Here is a 21327-nt window from a genome sequence, read left to right as displayed (position 1 = left end):
TGCTGTATGCTCCAGTGTGCTCCTGGCGGCAGGTGTGGGCTGTGCAAGCAGTTTTTGAGCCCCTATGGCCTGACACAGGATCAGACAGGCGGATGCTGCAGGCTCTGACATGGCAGCAACTGAACACACCAAGGGCTTATTCACCTCTGGCTTTCGTATCACTCACTCTGGGCATCAAGTCCCACTTTTCCATCACATCCCTATGACCGCTGGTCTTAGAGTTGGACACGGGTGGCGAACAGACAGCTGGATAGTTACATGGAATTTTGATGCAGGCAAGGCCTGGAAGTAGCTTCCATCACCTCTGCATGCTCCGTTGGCCAGAAATAAGTCATGTGGTTTCCACTCAAGTGGTACACATTATAAATTATCCCATCACCTGAACAGCACACAATCCAATCGACTTACACCTTAGACCAATCAGCTAGCAACCGTGTTGACAGCAGATAGCTGCCCTCAGATATGCTCCAAACCAAGTCAAGGAACCAAAATGGAGTCACCTTGGCTCACTGCTATGTGTGGTTAGCTGCACCCAGCCACAGGGTGCAGTATCAGCAGCTGGTTCCCCGCCAGCCTGAGGCGAGCCATGATCTCTCTACGCATGTCTGACTCGCGGTCCTCCTCTCACGGAGGAAGCAGAACTTCCGGCCGGGTGTTTACGAGCTCTCTGGACTTCCTGCTTGGCGAACTGTGCAGGCCCATCCCTGGACCAGCCGTTACTGAGTCATTGGGTCAGAATGTTGACAAAACAAAACAAAACAAAAACCCACAAAGGGACAGAACAGGATGCTCGTCAGGATCATTTCTGTTAGAAGTGAAACAGAATCTTGGCACGCAGGCGTAAATATCTTGAATAAGCATAATTGTCCCAGAAGCAACCGCAACACTGCTAACAGGGGATTAGACTGGGTTTCATTTTCTGTTTGTAAGTTTGAGGAGTTATTAGTTTATTATTAGTTATTTATTTTGTTATTTTAATCCTCTGACTAGAGGGTTGCTCAGTAGCCTGCAGTGACAGCTACTTGGGCATATTTTTCCTCAAGATTTCTTCATGTATTTGAAAGGCAAGAGAGAGATCTTCCATCTACTGGTTCACTTCCCAAATGGCTATGATGGCCAGGCTGGGCAGGCTGAGGCCAGAAACGAAGAACTTCTTATGGGTGCAGGGGCCCAAGCACTTGGGCCATCTTCTGTTGCTTTTCTTTTTTCTTTTCTTTTTTTAAGATTCATTTTTTCTAAGATTTTATTATTATTATTGGAAAGCCGGATATACAGAGAGGAGGAGAGACAGAGAGGAAGATCTTCCATCTGATGTTTTCACTCCCCAAGTGAGCCGCAACGGGCCAATGCGCGCCAATCCGATGCCGGGAACCAGGAACCTCTTCCAGATCTCCCACGCGGGTGCAGTGTCCCAAAGGTTTGGGCCGTCCTCGACTGCTTTCCCAGGCCACAAGCAGGGAGCTGGATGGGAAGTGGAGCTGCTGGGATTAGAACCGGCGCCCATGTGGGATCCCGGGGCGTTCAAGGCTAGGACTTTAGCCGCTAGGCCACACCGCCGGGCCCTAAGATTCATTTTTTTGGGCCCGGCAGCGTGGTGTAGTGGCTAAAATTCCTCACCTTGAACGCCCCGGGATCCCACATGGGCGCCGGTTCTAATCCCAGCAGCTCCACTTCCCATCCAGCTCCCTGCTTGTGGCCTGGGAAAGCAGTCGAGGACGGCCCAAGGCCTTGGATTCCTGCCCCCACATGGGAGACGCAGAAGAGGCTACTGGTTCCTGGTTTCAGATCAGAGCAGCTCTGGCCATTGCGGCTGCTTGGGGAGTGAATCATTGGACAGAAGATCTTCCTCTGTCTCTCCTCCTCTTCATATTACTGACTTTCCAATAAAAACGAAATAAAGCTTTAACATATAGATAGATAGATACATTTAAAATAAATGACACAGCTATTCATTGTCACATGGTTGCTAATGGCAAGCAAGTTAGAAGCAGTGTCTCCCAGAGGACTGGGCGAGGGACAATCCCTTCTGTGCAGGGAGGCTGCCTTGGCAGAGCACAGCAACACTCAGGGGATGGGTGTACCAGGAGGAGCTGTGGGAAGAGCTGCCTCGACATTTCTAGCTGTTCACACCGCATAAAGTATCCTGGTAGGATGGATGGGGCTGTCACCTGTGGCTGCTGGAGGGGACAGCTTGTGGCCAAGGCCCAAGGGCATTTCAGAAATGTATGGAAGATGAGCGGGGACAGGTGACCAGCAGATGTTCAGGGCCCTGCGGACCACTGTCTGGCATCTGGTCCCAAGTCCAGGTGCAGCGGAAGCACTTTCAGAAGAACATGACCTGATCCCCCTCTCCAGAGCGTCTTGCTGCCGTCTGGGGGATCTCGCAAAGGAAGAGGAAGTGGAAGCAGGCCTCCACTGCACAGGCCGGGCAGGGCGCTGTTCCCAGACCTGGAAAAAGGAGACCCATGGTGGTGGCAAGGCTGCACGTGGTGCTGGAGGGCAGCCTGGGCTGCCTGGGGCTCACTTGACTGCGTGGGTGGGGCTGGTGCGCACTGAGTAGGGGAGATGGAGAGAGAGGCCTTAGTCCCGGTTGGGTGCTCCAGGGCGGTACCCGATGCAGTTGGGAGGTCAGGAAGACATGCAGGTGGCAATGTCAAGTACATTGTTGGTGCCTGCACCTGCAGTAGTGGAGACAGGAGGAACCTAAGCAGCAACACAAAAACCAGGGCAGAGCCTAGGAGAACCCTGATCTCAGAGGGACATGACCCTAAGCTCACCACCCAAGGCATACACACGGGTGTGTCCAGCAGTGTCAGAACTGGCAAAATCTGGAAATGGCTTGATGTTCTTTGATGGCAAACTGGATGAAGATGTACTTGATACATGTACACACACATACATGTATGCACATCACACACGTGTGCATGCAAATATATAACACCACTGACTGTAAGATTTTCTCTTGGTTGTAGTTTTCATGTGTGTGTGTACACATTGCCCACAACACTAGCTGATGGTCAGACTCTGCTCACCCAAGACACCCACGGTGTGTTGTAGATGACTCTGTTAACAGGGGCCTCTGGAGCAGGAATTACCCAGTGCATGCTGGGAACCAGAGCAGAGCAGGAAGGAAGCAGATATTTCCAGGGGCCGGACATGCTCTCTGCACACATCTGCTGAGGCTGCGCAGGTATAAATGTGCATGAATAACATTTTACCTTCTTGACTTGAAACAATGTTTTAAGGAATAAATGAATGAGTTTCAGACCCAGCTCTGTCTCCACTGAGGTTGGGAAGCCAGGTGGCCCAGCTCCTGCAGGACCCCTGGAGAGACCTGCAGCTTCCTCTCTGGAGAACCAGAGGTGGCCCCATCCTGCTTGCAGCCCAGTCGGGGATGAGTCGCGGGACCAACATGGGACGGGTGGTGCTGGCTAGGGGAACTTCTCTGGGGCCTCCTCACAGAAACAGACAGAGATCCCAGGAGCGCCTGGCATCTGAGACACCTTCAATATGAGATGGACGCTGGGGTGAACAGAAAGGAATCGGCACAAACTGAGACAGACAGAGGCTGCCTGGTAGGAGCGTCCAGGCCAGTAGGAGGACCTGCAGCGCAGTTCTGCTACCAGCTGGGTTTCCAGATACAGTGGTGTGGATTGTGGACTGCTCAACTGTAGGGGGCACCCTTCACCTTGAGTAGCACATGGCTCATATCCAGAGGGCTGAATGGTATCCGATCTCTGGATGAGGGTTCTGGCCCACCACCCCACCCTGGAAAGGAGTAACAACAGAACCTCACATGGGGAACAGTAGTATTTTTAGTTCTTTTTCAAAGCCCCCAAGTCTAACATTCTATTTGGTTTGGCTTAGAAAGAAGAAAGTGACATTGAGAGGAGTTGGGTAATTTCTTCAAGATCTTACCCAATTCATTCAACAAATGCCGACTATGTGCTGACCGCTTGAGCCAGAGGGATGGAATAGGACATGGGGCTCTGCTCTTAGGCCACAAAATCAAGTCATCAAGGCAGCATGCAGGAGGGAGCCCCATCAACATCACCATCATCACTATCACTATCACCACCACTACCATCATCATCATTACTATCATCCCCATTGTCACCACCGTCGCCATCATCACCACAATACCATCACCACCACCACTATCATGACCCCATTGCTACGACCCTGCCTACCAGGCAGACACAACCATAGCCCCTTCCCGTCGCTGGAACATCTCTTCTGCAGAGGGTGTCCACTTTCAGCATGCCCCCTCTCTGCCCTCTCTCACGGCCAGTGTTGAGGTGGCCGCTGCCTCTGCAGCTGCAGCCCTGTGCTCCCTTGGGGAGAAGTGGACTTTGGAAGCTGCTACCCGATGCCTTCACCTCCTGCTTGTCACCACTGTCAGCTCCGTGGGACTGCAAAGCAACACCATGGGCTCTCTGAGGGCCTTTCTAACATGGGATGGGCTGGCTCTCCAGGCAGAAAGGAGGCTAACTCATATTTTATTCAACTGATCCCAAGAGAAACCAGGTTTCTTGGGGTGGGGGTGGTGAAACAAAAATTGGACAGGAATATGCCTGCCTGCTCAGAGTGGTCACAGGGAGTGGGGGCGTTGCCAGGCAGCCTTTCAATTGAACCTCAAAAACAGCTTTTGGGCTGCTTACTGGCAGATTGGGCACTGGCTGGGGAATGTTGCTAGTAGAGAGGGTGCCCCTAAAGAACACAGGCCCCTTGGGCTCGGCAGCGTGGCCTAGTGGCTAAGGTCCTTGCCTTGATCCCATATGGCCGCTGGTTCTAATCCCGGCAGCTCCACTTCCTCTCTATCTCTCCTCCTCTCAGTATATCTGACTTTGTAATAAAAATAAAATAAATCTTTTAAAAAAAAAAAGAACACAGGCCCCTTCCCCCCCTTGACCCCAAGCTCACTCAGGCTGCAGAGTCGTGTTAGCAGCAGGAACAACGCTGTAGAGTGGGATGCAGATGCCCACCCAGCCACAGGTCACCTTCTAATGTAGGAACCACACTGAAAGGCGAACCACACTGAAAGGCCATGGCCCCTTCTCCCTGCCTTCAGGGGGTATTTGCATCTTTTTGGATGACCAGAAGCTTCTTCCATTTTCCCACCAGCCTTCTGTAAGATCCCCATAGACCACAAGACTGTTGGCATAACTCAGTTTGGAATTCCCCCAGCAGGCAACCTTGAACCTTAATTTAGATTTTCCTGAATACAGACTCAAGAGACCAGGGTCAAAAGCAAGCAGTTTGGTAGGTGCAAGAAGAGGCAGGTGGGCCAGGGAAGAACTGGAGCAGAAGGTGCAGGACACCTCACCCGCTAGACACCAGGCTCACCTTCACCCCAGTGGTGACAACCAAAAATGCCTTCAGACATTGCCAAGTGCTGTGGAGGTGGGTGGGGGAAGAGACAGAATTGCCCTCTGCTGAGAACCACTGTGGTAAACGATAACACAATGTGGGAGGTGCCATGAGAACATGGAACCAGTTGAACCTGGTCCTATAGAAAGTGATTTTAGGAGACCCTAATGACAGCAGACATTACCAGGGGAAATGAATGGGATCATGAGCAGGCTAGGCAGTCTGTGCAAGGGACCTGTGGCCATGACAGAAAAACTGGCAATCAGACAAGGGCCCTGGCAGCAGTGTGGCCAGGACTCAGGTCACATGGGCCTAGTCATCTGACATGAATTCTTAAGTTTTCTTCACCATTATTTTTGGTTCTAGATTATTTTAGGAATGGATAAAATAAAAGTACACTAAATTAAAACAGATCACCACAAGTACTGAGAGACGTGCAGTGACTGCAGCCCTCGCACATTGCTGGTGGAGATGCCAAATGTTTTCTTTGGAGAACGTCGGGGCAGTTTTTAAGATGAAGACCGCGTTGCCATATAATCCAATCACCCCACTTGTAGAGATGTATCCAAAGGAAGTGAAAACTGCATGTGAAAATTTACACAAGAACAGTCAGAATGAGCAGTTTTACTCAGAATGGGAAGAGCTAGGGGACTCTCTAAAGGCCTCCTTGCTGGGGACTGAATCAGCCAGCCATGGTGCATTTAGAGTGGACACTGTTCAAAAGAAGGGCCTTCCTCCTTCATCCACACGATGGTACCAAAGAAGCCCAGAGTACTGGGGCTGGCTCACACTCCCAAGCTATATGCTGCAGCACTACAGTACCACAGCCACAGAAAACACACGCTTGCCCAAAGTCCAGGGGTGGTCCACCAGGGAGCTGGAGGCAGGGGGTGGTGGGCTAGAATAGTTACGTGTCTTGTCTGTGTTGATGGCTCCATGACTGTGCGCCTGTGCCAAAGCCTGCCGAATCTGCACTAAATACAGGGTAGTTTTCACTGCAGCTAAATCATGCCCAAATGGAAAAAAAAAAGTGAGACAAATTGTTCAGGAGAAGCCATAGCATAACCATTAGCTTCACTGTTGAAAAACAAATGAAGCCCAGTGCTGGGTGGATGGACGGGGACACACACACACCTGGGAATGACAGAAAGCACATGGACGGAGTGCAGCCATGTGGTGTCAGGGGTGAGGATGGACTGTTCCCAACAGGTACACACCACAGCCACCTGGGGAAGCACAGCCTACCTCACCCCTGCCTTTGTCAGCCTCGCGCTCAGTCAAGTGCACCTGGCGAGAGGAAAAGAGAGCAGAATCCTGGGACATTCCGTAAATGCCTCAGCAAAAAACAAGCGCCATCTCAAATCAGGGGAGGCTGACATGCGAGTTACAGTTCAGGCCTTGGGCCCATCCTAACCCCAGAGCAAGCTTCATCTTTGAAAATGAAACCTTTGGTGCCAGCAGCAACAGGAACAGCTGTCTACGAGGCCGCTGACCCCTGCCAAGTGAAACTTGAGGATTTCACTTCAGGGCTGGTGGGGACTTCCATGGAAGTCACCACATTACTACTGGGAAAACAAAATGATTTAAAAAAAAAAAAAAAGAAGAAGGAAGTGGTGAGACAATGAGAGCCTAATGCATGTTCATCGGCCCGAGAAGCCAAGTAAATACTGAACTGGCGGTCTTCTGAGTGCAGTCATGAGGGGCAGGGCCACTGTGTATCCCTGCCTCTGCATTCAGCTGCCATGGGGCGGGAGGATGTCCCTGGCATATCTGCACCACAGGAGGTGGCAATATGTGAAGACTACAGGAGATGAGACGTGCAACATGCCCAGGCAGGGTATATGCTGTGCTGCCCTCCTCAACCTGGTGCCTGACAATGGCACCCCAGTGGCACCCTATAGTCCTGGCAGTCAGAAATCCAATATGTGTTTCTCTTGCATTAACATCAAGGTCTGGCCACATCGTGTTCTCATCAATGATCCCCAAGGGCAGCAGCTGTCCCCTGCCCTGTCCAGGCCCTAGAAGCCATGGCATCCCTAACTTAATGTCCACACTTGGCCTTGGAAGGTAGCCACACGACATCTTCTCATCCCCCTCTTAGATCTGCTTCCTGCCTCACAGTACTCTTTCCCAAGGACTCTGCAATGTGCCAGGATCATCTCCCATCTGGAAATCCTCCATTATTCATTTCAGAATGAACTTACCTTCTAAAAAGTTACTCAGAGGCAGAAACACAGAGAGAGCTCTAAGCATGTGGTTTACTTCCCAAGCCACCGCAACAGCAGGGTTGGGTCAGTCTGAAACCAGAGGCCAGGAACCTGGTCCCCCTCCCGCATGGGCAGCAGGGACCTGTCACCTCTATCTTCCAGGGTGCACAACAGCAGGGAGCCGAACTTGGAACAGGGAGTCCCCCGGAAGATGTTAACCATACACCCAATGGCTGCTGCCGCGAGGCTTGATCCTATCGCCATGGGCAGTAACACTGACGCAGGTCCATGGCAGGTGGGAACAGACCCCAGGAGGGGACACACTCATCTGCCACTACAGCTGGAGGGCATGACTAGCATAGCTGGCGTTTTACCAAATATCCAGCTGGGAAGAAGGACCGAGTAGGCAGATGCCTTCAATCCCTGCCCTAACAACCTCCGTGGGATGAAAAGACTGGATGGATGTACAACTAAAGACTAACGGTGAGGGGACCGGCGCCATGGCGTAGTATGTTAAGCCTCTTCTTGTGGTGCAGGTTTCAGTCCCGGCTGCTCCACTTCCCATCCAGCTCCCCGCAAATGTACCTGGAAAAGCAGCAAAAGATGGCCCAAGTCGGGCCCTTGCACCCATGTGGGAGACCCAGAAGAGGCTCCAGGCCATTTAGGAAGTAGACCAGCAGATAGAAGAGCCCCTTCTCTCTTTCTCTCTGTAAATCTGTCTCTCAAATAAATATAAATCTTAATCATGATTGACATTAAGTCCTTGTCTCTACTATATTGAGGATGGAATTTATTTTCTTTTTTCATAATTCTCTTGTATTACTTTTATAATAAACATGCTAAACTATAAGTAAATGTCAATACAGATATTTTACATATACTATATACATACAATTATATACATATACTAACACTGTTCTATCAATTGCTGTGCCCCAAAGCAGTTTCATCACAGCCATTTTGAGTGCCACTCCTGATTCTGTGGCCTGACTGGGCTCCGGTGAGTGGCTCTGGCATCTGCTGGTGCCTGTGGCTTTAGGCAGGAGGTTGCTGCGGATGCTGCCACCGTGACTTGGGTGCTCGCTGGTAGAGTAGTCAACAGTACTTCTATGCTGGTTCAGGCTTACTGGAGGCAAGGAAGCCCAGAACTGACCTTTTGGTCAAAACAGACCCAGGGTCAAGGGCAAGGATAGGGCATAGGAGGAAACCTCATATGTCAAGGGGGAGTGGCACACAGACATAGTCTGCCTATGAGGTCCAACTACTCTGTCTCCCTTTTCCTCTGCCCAGCCCTGCCCAGCAGGCTTCCAGCAGGTGACCCCCTTCTAACAGGGGGCGTCCGTCACAGCCTTGCGAGAGGCTGCACCACGGGTCTCAGCTTTTTAGAGAGGTTGAGGTGGGCTTCTCTCTCTGCTGCTTTAACTCCTTCTCCCGCTCCCTGGGCCAGCAGCCCACGCTGCTGCCGGGGGGACAGTGCTCATCAGCTCTAGTGCACTGCCTTCTATCAGCCTTTGAGTGGGCGTGTGGCCCCAGCCAGGCCACACAAACCCTCTCCGAAATCCAAATCCTGGCTAGGATAAAAAGAGTTCTGACTTGCAGTGGAAACTGTGGGTGTCTTCCAGCAGCCCTCCTAGCCCCAGGGCAGGGATGTGCCTGGTTTGTCAAAGCCAAGCTTTCCCAACCACAGCGCCATTGACATTCTGCAACAGATAATCCTTTGTAGCAACGGGAGGGGGTGGGGAGGAGCCGGCCTGTGCCTTGTAGGAGAATTGGCTGCATCCCTGCCTTCTGCCCATGGATGCCACTGTAACCAACTCCCCACGCACCTTTCCAGGCTGTGATAGCCCAGAGAATCTTCACATGTTGTCAAAGGTCTCCCAAACCGGAGAGGAATGCACAGCAGTGAGTGGGGCAGAAACTCCTGTCATGCCTGTTGTTGATGACTGCCTCAAAGGGGAGACGACCCAGGCCAGTTTGGACCAATAAGACACCAGGATACATTTCCCAGGGACCTCTGGCAGCAAAGATCCTCAGTTATTGAGAGTGCCCCAGGAAGTCATCCCCCCTCTCTTTGCCACACTGGACATACTAACAACTGATCCTACCATCCTTATGAGGACAGCTGGCCCCAAGTGTAGCTTTCCACCAAAGCCAGCCTGGCACAGGGTGAGGGTGGCGGGCAGTGAGAGACAGGGTTCTTCCACATTGTTCAACCTCCAAATCAACCAACCTTGGAGTTGTCCTTGCTAGCCCTAAACTTTACGGATGTGAGCTGGGTTTTCTGTGGGTGGCAGGCAACACACCCTACATGATACATCTCCAGAATTGAAAACACTAGTCAAATGACTCCATCCAGACTCCCCCTTGCCCTCACCCAAGCTCGGTTCTGGAACTTTCTCTGTCCGCTTCTCTCCACAGTGCATCACATCCTTCTAGCAAATTTCTTTTCTATTCCTAAAGGCCAGTACCAGTTTCTGGATGATGCAGTGAGAGAATTCCAGCATCACCGAGGCATGTGGCACAGCACGTTAAGCCATCACCTGAAGTGTCAGCATTCCATTTTGGACTGCTGGTTCACGTTCTGACTGATCTAACTCCCTGCTAATAGGCTGAGAAGGCAGTAGAAGACAGCCCCAGTACTTGGGCTCCTGTCACCCACATGGGAGACCTTGAGGGAATTCTCAACTCCTCTTCAGCCTGGCCCTGGCCTGACTGTTGTGGCTATGCAGGGAATGAACCAGCAGACAGAATACCTATCTCTGTCTTCCTCTCTCTCTCTCTGTTGTTCTGCCACTTCAAGTGATCTTAAAGAAAAACCCATCCATCCTAGCCATTGTCCCCAGCACCATGGGCTGGCCTTGGAACCTGTTTGCTGAGAGCCATTGCCTCACAAGGTCTCTCACAAGGGCTCTGATGAGACCATAAGAAGGATTTATAGACAAATGATAAAAAAAAAAACCACAGAAAATATTCCAGTAAGTCCTGAGGCAGCACCACAGAAGACGGTCACTCCAAGTACATCACCCTGGGGCCACCCCAGTGTACCCCAAAGTCCATGAGGCCCCCACAGGAGGTGAGAAGTAAGCAAAAGGGCAAAGACAGCAGAGTGCTTCTGGGGTCCCAGAGCCTAGGCTCCAGCACCACCTCGCTCTAAGACCTTGATATCCTGGCGGAGCCACAGTGATCTTATACGTCAAATGAACATCATCCTAACAACTTCTCAGGACTGGTGTGATCTTGAACCAAAATAGCACATGTCTGACCAGTTTATGAAATAGCCCAGATCACTGAGGGGTGACTATGGGATCATTTCATGCTTACGATAATTACTTCCAAATACTCACTGTTGAAATCTCTTTCACCCCTCCAGGCGGTCATAAAAAGAGCAGAGTAGTGATAGTATTTGTAGTAGAGGCAGCAGCGAGCTGGCAAGCAGCACCTCTGTATGCAGGGCACTGGCAAAGCCTTCTGATCAGAACCTTGGGAGGTGGAGAACCAACACGTGCCCTAATTTTAGAGAAACAGACAGCAAGTGATTGCCCCAAAGGCGTGGTGTCATTAAAGGATAGGCTTTGATGGGGCCAGCCTTCTGGCGTAGCTCCTTAAGCTGCCGCTTGCTACGCCGACATTCTGTATGGGTGCTACCTACAGTCCCAGATGCTGCTCCCTGCTGGTGCATCTGAGAATAAAAGCAGAAAACGGCCAAGGCTCTGGGGCACTGCACCAACATAGGAGACTCAGATGAAGCTTCATGGAAAAATATGCATGGATTTCAATTTTTTTTTGTATCCTTAAATTCCATTTTTCTATTAACTTGGTGAAGCTCCCATGTGTGTCTAGCTTTTGAGGGATATGTTTTATAACTCAATATGACTCCCTTGAAAATAACTTCAAAATCAGATTTGATTCAGAGTTCTACCCCACTCCCTCTGCCCTCCTTACCAAAGCTGGACTCCTGGCTCATGGGCTTGGAGCTGGGCTGGAGCGTGGAAGGACAAGGCCTGCTCCCATTCTCATGTAGCTGCATTTGGTAGGACTAGGGGTGGGCTGTCATTGGGCTGAAGTGAACCCCAGCCAAGCCCTGCAGGGAAGAGTGGGTGGCCTCCTGGGGGAGGCACTTGGAGACTACACATGGAAATGGCCTGGCACAAATGGGACAAAGGAGCTATAAGGGGGAGGTGAGGTGACTCCTGGATGGAAACCCAGTATTGCTGCCACCTCAAAGACTGGAAACTGGGAGGGTCTGCTCTTTTCAAGATCCCAGGGGTCTGGATTCCTGGAGGTAGAAGTGGACAGTTCCACCAGGAACTTTCAACTAGACACAAGAAACAGCCCAACACCTGTCGTCTTTGGTCGAGTTGCTCCAGAGGTCAACTGGGAGGGTATGGACGGGAGCAACTGATTGGAGATCCAGGAGGCACCTGCTGAGGGCTGCAGAAGGGACATGCAGGAGCAGGTGTCACCGGGGAAGGGGACTGGATATGCCTCTGGGCCGTCGCACCCAAAGAGCAAGGAGCAGAGGAGGCATTTATGCACCATGTCCACTCCTTCACTGGCTGAAGGATGCCTCTGAACTTGTAGCCTGCCCTGGCCAGGCCCTACGGGAGCTAAGATCACTCCAATGCTGGGGGAATGCCCCACCCGTGAGCTGCAGGGGTGAATGCTGAGGGCTGGCAGGTGTAGCAGGCGGTCAGCACGGCCAGTTCACACCTGTACCCAGTCTTATTCTCTGGGGGGAAATCCACTCGGATTTGCTTAAGCTACTGTTAGGTAGGTTGAGTGTTACTTGCAGCCAGAAGCACTCCTGAGACACGAACAAGAGGCAGCTGGAGAGCAGAGTGGAGCCAGGAGAGAGTTTGAGCACAGTGGCTTCACATTTCTTAGAGGCTACTGCAGAGGCCAGGGTAGCTGAGCTCCAGCTGCTTGGCAGATAGGACTAGGCCATGTGGATGGATACTACAGGGAGGGCTGCTCTCTCAGAAGGCTTGGAGACACGGAAGCTGGATAGAAAGAGACTAGAAGACTGAGGAAGGGAAAAGCAGACAGAACAGAAGATTTGGAAGGGATCAGACTTAGGAAAAGATAGAAAACAACAGCAAATGAAAGGATGGTGACTTAAACCTGAGCAGTGACCATTACAAGTGGTGTGGCCCAGAAGGAAGACGTGGCCCTTTCCTACACCTATGATTAGAAAACAAGCAAACTAAAAGTGCTCTCCTTCCAATTTATAATCTGCCACTTCAGGTTGCTCCTCTCTTTAATATGCCCATGTTTCTTAAAATGGTTTAAATATAATTTCCTTCCTGCCTTCCTTTGAGAAGGGCCAGGTCAGAGGTGGCTGAGCACTGACCCGGAGCCACAGTGGACGCTGGAAGACACGGGCACTTAGGTGCAGCTCTGGAGCTGAGACATGGATTCACCTTGTCTTCCTGGCGTGCTCTCTGCAAGAACTATCTTGTTTGAGGGTTGCGTGGGAGGGTGGTGGAGTTAGGTATGGGCTGGGGGGAGCAGAAGTTGGCTCTGTTTAGGCAGGAGGCAGAGTCAGGCTGGGATGATTCACCTTTTTCACATATTCATTTGACAAGCACGCAGGGAGCTCCTCCCCTCACCCAGGCCCTGATCTAGGCCCTGCAGAGTCTGCTAATGAATACTGGGCCGTCTGCACTCAACAGGGCGCCCAGTTGCTGAAAAAAACATACACACACATACACACACACACACACGCATGTGAACCTATGCCAAGGTTCAACTTTTGCTTTCATCCCCACGTATAGACGCTGCTCCTAAAAAGAAGATGACAGATGTGACAAGGGAGATTCTGGCTTAGAAAGGCAGTGACAGCAAGGTGATGCAGGTGGCTTTCCAAATATCTGACCTTTCAAAGCAGCTGGCACTCCTGGGAAGAAATGTGGCTTGACTGAGACCAAAGGGGTTGGACAACAGGATGTGATCATGTAGCATTTGCTCATGTGCTCTTAGCTGCCAAGCCCAGGGGCTCCAACACAGCATGCTTCTCTCTCTGCAAACGAGGCTGGGATGGGCGGTGCCAGGGAAGGCTCAATAACTCAGGATGCTGCCCAGGACTTGCATACTTTCTGTCTCTCTGCTCTTCCCTCTTGGCCTGCTGGAAAAAGTCCCCTCTCCCCTGCACCCAAGTCTCCTTCACAAGAGATCTTTCCCAGAAGCTCCCAAGAAGTCTTTGTGTCATATCCCCACCAGCCAGGATGGAGCCCCAGGCCTGTGCCCTGACAACAGAGGAGGCTGGGGAAAGGGCCTCCTCATGGTCTCAGGCTCCACAAATGCTCGCAGGGCTGCGCTCTGTCGGCTCAGAAGAAGAGGAGAGGGGACTGCGAGTAGAGGCAACCAACAATGTTGGCCTCAGAAGGGAATTCACGTGCACAGGCCCCTTGTTTATAACCCCAGCCATCCCCAAAATTTCCAGCTTCCCCTTTAACATCTAACAATAGGATCTCATGACTCTAAGTTAGAGAGTGAGCAGGGCCTAGGTTCTTTCTGCAGGATATTACTCACAAGCTCAAGGGGATGCTCGCCTGTCCCGCTGACATCTCCCATCCCTGGCCCTGCTGTGGTTGCCTAGCAACCACTCTGAAGATAGCAGCAGGGGTCTCTAGAGAGAGTTCATGGCATGCACACATAGGTACATGAAGGGGAATTTTTCAGGAGACTTGGCTCCCATGATCATGGCGGCTGAGAAGGAACACCCAGGCTTCTGCAGGCTGGAGACCCAATGAGGTCTCAGCAGACTCAGTTCAAGTCTAACAGCCTCAGAACCAAGAGAGCTGAGGTCATGAACCTCAGCCGGAGGCCAAAAGCCAGAGTGGTGCCAGCAAGGGGGCACAGGTTGAACCTAGGAGTGGCAACCAGTTCCCCAAAACAAGGCTGCTCTGAGTAGAACATGGGTTTGGTTACTGCACCTGAGGGCCAACACACAGTGAATGAAACAAATAAGAAAGAAGTGTACTCCTAAGCAGGCCAGGGATACCCACAGCATCCACAGTAGACTACTGACCCCTTTAGTCTTTCACTCCTGTAGCCATCGGTGTATCATCAGTCAGGAGCTGCCAGAGCAGATCCACTGGGCCAGGGTCCAAGGCTGGGGCCCTTGTCTACATAAGTTCAAGTTGATGCCACCATATCATATTCCAGGCAGATGATGTAAAGTAAAAGAGCCCCCAGCTTCCACTCACCTATTACCCTCCAATCTCCAACATTGCTTTGAAAGGCATGATTTAGAAATGGAACACACCACTTCTACTTGTGTCCTACTGGTCAGCATGAAGTCACATGGAATAGCCACAGTTTCAAAGGATGCTGGGAAATACAGTTTTCAGCATGGTAGATGCGTTGAGCTACACTAATGTTTCTATGAAAGAAGAGGACAATGGATATTGGGGACAATCAGTATGTGACCTCCGGCTACAATGAGCCCATACCAGTAAACCAGTAAACATCTTGGGAGCAGCAGGTAAGAATTACAATGCAATTCCCCTGCGGTCTTCAGCCTTTTTCTCCAGTGCCACTGTGCTAGGGATGCCAGCCTATTTCCTCAGATGACCGCCTGACCTTTTCTCCTCAGGACACAGGGCCACCTCCTCTGAGTCCCCAAATAAAGCAGAAGGCTAACCCCTTTCCACAGCAAATCTAGCTCCCTCACCTACCCTTTAGGCAGTGGGGACTTCCACAGCCTTTAGAAGAAGGCTCCATCACCACATGGTTCCCCACTACACACTTCCCTGGTGCCTGGGGCGAGCCATCATGAGTGTTGAAAGCACATTCACCCAAGTCTGGGGCCATCTGCTTTCAGTCACCCCAAATGACAGCCCTAGCTGGTGGCTCCCAGCTTTCATTCAGCACAAGGGGACAATAGCTCAAATCAGCAGCCTCCTCTTTGCATCATCAGATCTCAAACACAGGACAAACACTTCATAAAAAAAGGTACATATCTCCCAAGGACTCCAGGAACACTTCTAGAGGCATCTGCACTCAGCCACCAGGTCCAGTTCTCCATAGGCTACAGTCTTGCTCCAGATCTACCCAACCCACACACATCACACTGATGCCATTGTGTGATATGGACCTCAGTCTGTGAAATGGGCTCAACAACAGCCCTCTCAAAGGATTGCCAGAAGACGGGCATGGGTTTCACATACAGCCCGGCTCTTATTTTATGCCCAAGGCACGTAACTATAGTAATGAATCCACAAGCAACTAGGCCACTCCCATTGGGAACCAAAGAAACCCTCCCCACCCCCAATTATGGTTCCCAACAAAGGGCCGGGATCATTTCTATTTTTTTTTTAAATTGGAAAGGCAGATACATAGGGAGAAGGAGATACAGAGAAAAAATCTTCTATCAGCTGATTCACTCCCCAGGTGGCTGCAACAGCCAGAGCTGAGCTGATCTGAAGGCAGGAGCCTAGAGCTTCCTCTAGATCTCCCACGCAGTACAGGGTCCCAAGGCTTTGGGTTGTCCTCAACTGCTTTCCTGGGCCATAAGCAGGGAGCTGGATGGGAAGTGGAGCAGCCAGGATACAAACCAGCACCCATATGGGATCCCAGCAGACACAGGGTAAGGATTTTAGCCACTAGACTATTGCCCTGGGCCCCATTGGTGAATTTGAAAATCTCCACCTCCCAGTGCAAAATAAATCAATCAGCAGAGCTCCCTATTCAAAACTCATTCAGACTTTCAGGGACAATGAGAGCAGGGCACACTACACTACATGTTGTTCCCTGTGTGAGCACTCAGCTTCTATGTACATCCACCAAGCTGCCTTGCTTACCCCCAACAGCAGGACAAAACTGAACAAAAGGATGTAAAACAGCAGGTGGCAACATACATTATGAAAACATCTGGGGACAGATGGTAGCTTGCTTGTTCCACTCAGTGGCCTGTGTGGCTGTAATGGTAACCGCCAATGTACTGAGCACTGGCCTTGAACTACCGACCAAGTTGAGTGCTTCATGCACACCATCTCCATCAGGACTCAGCCTCTTATAGAAGATGGGAAATGGAGGAGGACCAGCGTGGGTAAGCAACTTGCCCAAGGGTACAGAGCCTGAGTCAGCCAGACTCCCACACCACATCAGACCACTGTGAAACAACCAAATTCTCCCCACCTCCCAACTCCAACCCTGCAAACTGGAGCATGGGGAAGTGGCCTGGCCTCTGGGGGCCCTCCCTGACTTCTCCTTTGCTGGAAGCAAGGACCAGCCATGGTTTCCAACCTTGAGTTCAACTTCCCCCCTTGCGCCTTCCCCCAAGTCTCTGACGGTCCCTTCTCAGAACACACGTGACTCTCCTAGTCCCCTCTTCCCCCGTAACTTCACCGCTACCTTCCATCGGGAAGTTGCTCTTGTGAGACAGTCAGCTTGGGATGATATTTATGGCTTTATTTTTGGTTTCTTTTTAATGACTTACAGTCTGCATTGCTCTTGGTGGAGGGTAAGGAGGAAGCTGGAGCGAATAGGAGCCCTGTGGGGACAGCAGGGAGGGGGTTCCAGGTGGCCAGCCTTCCTGCACGTTCTAAAGTGCCGTGGGACTCACACAGGTGTAGAATTTCAAAATCAGAAGCAGCATGCAGAAGGAAACTAGGCTCAAACTCTGGCCCCTCTATTTCTGTGTGAGCATGGGTGAGCAACTCAGCTGACATGTGCTAGGACTCCAACAAGAGTCAGTGCAGGCCACATGGCCTTCAGCAGTAACCTTTACCATGGGCAGCCTTGCTGTCAGTTTCAGAGTTCATGGGAGTTCTTAGAGGAAGTTGACCAGTGTCATGACTGAGAACTTGCACCCTAAGATCACCCAGCCTATGTCTAAATTTCTCTTCCCTTAGAGTAGGACTGCAGTTAAGTGATTCCCTCCTCCCAGCCTCCATTACTCACTGGTCAGAGTAATAGAGATGAGCTCAGAGACAGCAGCGGGGCCTCCCTTGGCCAATGGGACTCAAGGTCAAGATGAGTGGTTGGACCAGTGGGGAGAAGCAGCTGTGAGTGGTTTATGTCTGAGTGGTCCTGGCAGTCAGCAGCTGGGAGACCAAGTCCTCCTACCACCATGGGGAGCTCCTGAACTTCACCCTGTCTTCAGCAAGTCACCTTTGCGCATCCCAGGTTCACAAGCCAGTAAACTCCCTGCTCTGCAAAAGCCATGGCCAATTGGGTTTTCCTCACTGGAAAGTGTCCAGCTTGCAGGCTCCCACCAGCAGAGGCAACTGGCCCTGGACATGAATACCAATGAGCCATAGACCATGGGCTGGGAAGCTCTGATGCCCTACCAGCCTGCCAGCCCTCTGTAATGGGTGCTCACCGACCTCACCTGAACAGCCAGCCACTCTGTAAGACAGGTCAACACCAGGCTTGCACCTGTGGGCTGTGACACAGCCAACACCAGCAGCTAACACCGTTCATGGCTGTGGGTCCTATGGGTTGAGCACTCTGGGCCTTGGCATCGCCCTGTGAGTGATTCCACCTTGGGGGTGTCTGTGGCTGCCCTAAATGAGCTAGCCAGTCACGATGCCCAATTCTACAAGAGGAGAGTAGATGTGAACCTCAGAAGGAAAAGGCCACCTTTCCTGGCTCTGTGTCCCCAGGAGCAGACAGAGGGAGTTGGACGACCTTGAGGACTCTTGGCTGCTTGAGTCTTTGAGGCAAGGAGAAGCCCTGTCAGCTCAGTTTCTGGAGTCTTCTGGGAAGCGGGGGGGCTCTCATGGGCATGGCCTGCTGCTCAAGGAAGACAGTACTGAAGCAAACCAGCTTGGTCACGTGTCCTCAGGGGGTTTACAGTCGGCGGCAGAAACAGTAGAAAATGCACATGCAACAAGCAGACACCAGAAGACCTGCCTGGCGACACGAGGGACGCGCCAAGAAGTAGAGCCGCAGGGCACCGTGGATGGGGGCAAGCTCAAAGAGGGCTTCTCTGAGGAAGTGATGTTTCACCAGACACCACCCAGTGTAGGTCCTGTGCTACCTTCGAGGGAAAAGACTGTGACACGGAGGTGACCAGGAAACACACTGACACTGCCAAACCCAGAGCCAGAGATTGGCTGTAGGTCCAGTAAACAGCCATGCCCTCCATTGACAACCCGTAAGACATTTTTCAAAGTTTAATGGGTCATTGATCTGTAGTGCTGACTTCCTTCTCCATTAGCCAAATCCACGCAGGAGAGGTCGGAGGAGCCATGTGAGGTCTGCCTGCCAGGAAAGGGCTTTCACCATCATGATAGAGGCCCATTTGTTTATTTCTCATGGGTCATTACTAATAGATGCACAAGCCAGCACTGTCCCCTTGCTGGGGGATCCCAGGGTGCAGCTTGTTCCAGCCTTGACCTCGACAGGAACAGCGGGACTTGGCAGCAGAGCCCAGCGTCCCAGAGGACCCTGGCACCTGTAGCCCCTCCTCCTGACCTGACAGCAGGTGATGGAACACGGAGAAAAAAGCTGAGGGTGGGAGTTTGGCACAGTAGGTAAGACACTACTTGGGATGCCCACATACCCTCTCTGAGTTCCTGGGCAAGTTCCGGCTCCTCCAGTGTCACCAGCTTCCTGCTAATGGGCACTCTGGCAGGTAGCAGGGGACAGCTCAAGAACCACACTGAGTTACTGGTTCCTAGCTTCAGCCTTGCCTAGTCCCAACTGCTGTGAGCATCTGAGGAGTGAACTAGCAGATAGAATATATTTCTCTCCCTCCCTGTCTCTCACATAAAATTAACATGAATGAAGATCTAAAAAGTTGAGGTCCCTAACAGAGAATCTCATAGGGGTGGAGTAAAAAAATGAGGCTGCAGGTACTCATATTGTGGCATGGTGGATAAAGCTGCTGTCTACAGTACCAGCATCCCCTATGGACACTGGTTCGAGTCCCAGCTGCCTTCTGTCCAATTCGGTTCCCTACTAATATGCCTGAGAAAGCAGCAGAAGATGACCCAGGGGCTTGGGCCCCTACACCATGTGGGAAACCCAGAAGATCCTGGCTCCTGTCTTCAGCCTGGCCCAACCCCAGCTATTGTGGCCATCTAAGGAGTGAACTGTAGACAGAAGATCTCTCTGTCTCTCCCTCTCTCAGTAAATCTGCCCTTCAAATGAATAAATAAATCAAACAAAAATCTCCCTCTGGCTGCTGTTAGGTGAACAATGGATGTAAAGGTCAGTTAGCTGGAACTTAAAATTGGCGGTTTCATTCATAACATTTATAAACAAGGTTTCATACCCTGTAGTCTTAATACACAATATCTGTGAGTTGACTGTGAGAAGGGTTTCCACAGAGCTAACTAGCTTAATGATCTCACACTGAGATCATCAGGATTACCTGGAATTGCCTGGTTCATCTGGCTTAGGGTGGGCCCTAATGCCAGCAACAGGTGTCCCTCTAAGAGTGGGGCCGAGGGAGATTAGACAGATGGAAATGAGGAACCACATAGAAGCCACACAGAGCAGGAGGCTACAGCAGGGCGGGGCCACCACAGCTGACGCCTCCGAGCTGGGGGACGGGGACACTTCTCCCCCAACCCCTCCAGAGGGAGAAGGCCCGTGGACACCTTCGGACTCTTGGTTCCAAGAACTGTTGAGAGAATACATTCTGCCATTCGTGGTCATTCATGAAAGCAGCCTAAGGAACCAGAATAACCACTGAACAGCCCAAACCTGATCCTGGCTTCAGTCTTCCTCCCCCGCCCCTGGCTGAGGGTAGCCCCAAAGGCTGAGCTGGTCACTGGTGGCACTTGGGCTCTGGATGGGCACCACATCTATTTACTCATTCAGCTCTGTGTACTGCTTGCTCCACCCAAGCGCTCCAAGAAAACCAGTACTCAGAGAACCCAAGGGCCTCAAGAAGCCATGGGGTCAATCAGGCAGCTGTCCAGTGCGGGGCTCCCACACTTTTCAGCTCTCCTTGGGGGACACTCAGTTTCAAAAGATACCTCCTAAGAATCCATTTACCTACTTTCCCCCAAAGGCAAACCGCCTGCCTGCGGCAGAGGGTCGCTGTGGAGATGAAAGCAGAGCGGCATTCTGGGAGGGCCAGGCGCCAGCGCTCAACAACTGAGCTGGAATGCGACCATAATACCAGGCAGCTGCTGGGCACGACGGGCTGGCCAGGGGAGCAGGGGCCTTCACAGGCTCCTTGCCACCAGCCAGGCGCAGATGTGGCTGGTCTACACTAGAGCCAAACCCCTCTGCCCCTGTGTGAATGTGAATTAGCTGGGATTGCTTGGGGGCGGGAAGGCAGGTTCCGAATGCTTGGGAGGCAGGTCCTGGGGGTCCAGGTGATTTCCAAGGCCCCACAGTTTGCCTTGACACTGTAAGCCTGAAAATCGTCCCCCTACACACACGCACACACAAGACCCACCCATTCGTCCCTGCGGCGCCCTAATGGCAGACACTACCTTGGCCAGGCCCGGTCAGTCAAAGGCGAGGGGTGGCTGGTGGTGGCCCTCTACTCTAAGCCGGGTCGCTCGCGCGGCGGGAAGGTCCCGCATTCTGCCACAGCCGCTTGGCCGCAGCCGGGACTCCCAGAGCCGACCCGCCCTCCCGAACCCACGCGCCAAGGGCGGGGCCGCCGGGTTGCCAGGCAACGGGCGCGCGCGCCCCGCCCGAACCCGGTCGCCCAGGTCCGAGGGCTGAGGCCGCTTCCCCGAGCACCTCCCCGGGCTCCGCCCCGCGGAAGTGCTGGCCGACATCCTCGAGCGCTGATTGGCCGTGTCGCGGCGAGGGCGGGGCCCGCGACGGGCGCTGT

General features: G+C 52.1%; 1 protein-coding gene and 1 long non-coding RNA gene across 2 annotated transcripts in view; one reads left to right on the top strand and one right to left on the bottom strand.

The window, feature by feature from the left end:
- Positions 1-82: 82 nt before the first annotated feature.
- LOC131483013 (uncharacterized) lies at positions 83-21115 on the bottom strand. Its single transcript, XR_009247485.1, has 3 exons — positions 20978-21115; positions 14843-14961; positions 83-311 (listed from the first exon to the last, which is right to left on the bottom strand). It is a non-coding gene; the product is annotated as an uncharacterized LOC131483013 (long non-coding RNA).
- PTPN1 (protein tyrosine phosphatase non-receptor type 1) overlaps positions 21090-21327 on the top strand; it is a 53103-nt gene continuing 52865 nt past the window's right edge. Inside the window, exon 1 of the mRNA XM_058679854.1 lies at positions 21090-21325. The gene's annotated coding sequence lies outside the window, so the exon portion shown is untranslated. The remainder of the gene's footprint in view (positions 21326-21327) is intronic.

Source organism: Ochotona princeps, chromosome 22 (genome assembly GCF_030435755.1).
Source record: "Ochotona princeps isolate mOchPri1 chromosome 22, mOchPri1.hap1, whole genome shotgun sequence".
NCBI classification, from domain to species: domain Eukaryota; kingdom Metazoa; phylum Chordata; class Mammalia; order Lagomorpha; family Ochotonidae; genus Ochotona; species Ochotona princeps.
The sequence above is the reverse complement of the archived record's forward strand: the minus strand, read 5'-3'. Positions and strand labels throughout refer to the sequence as shown.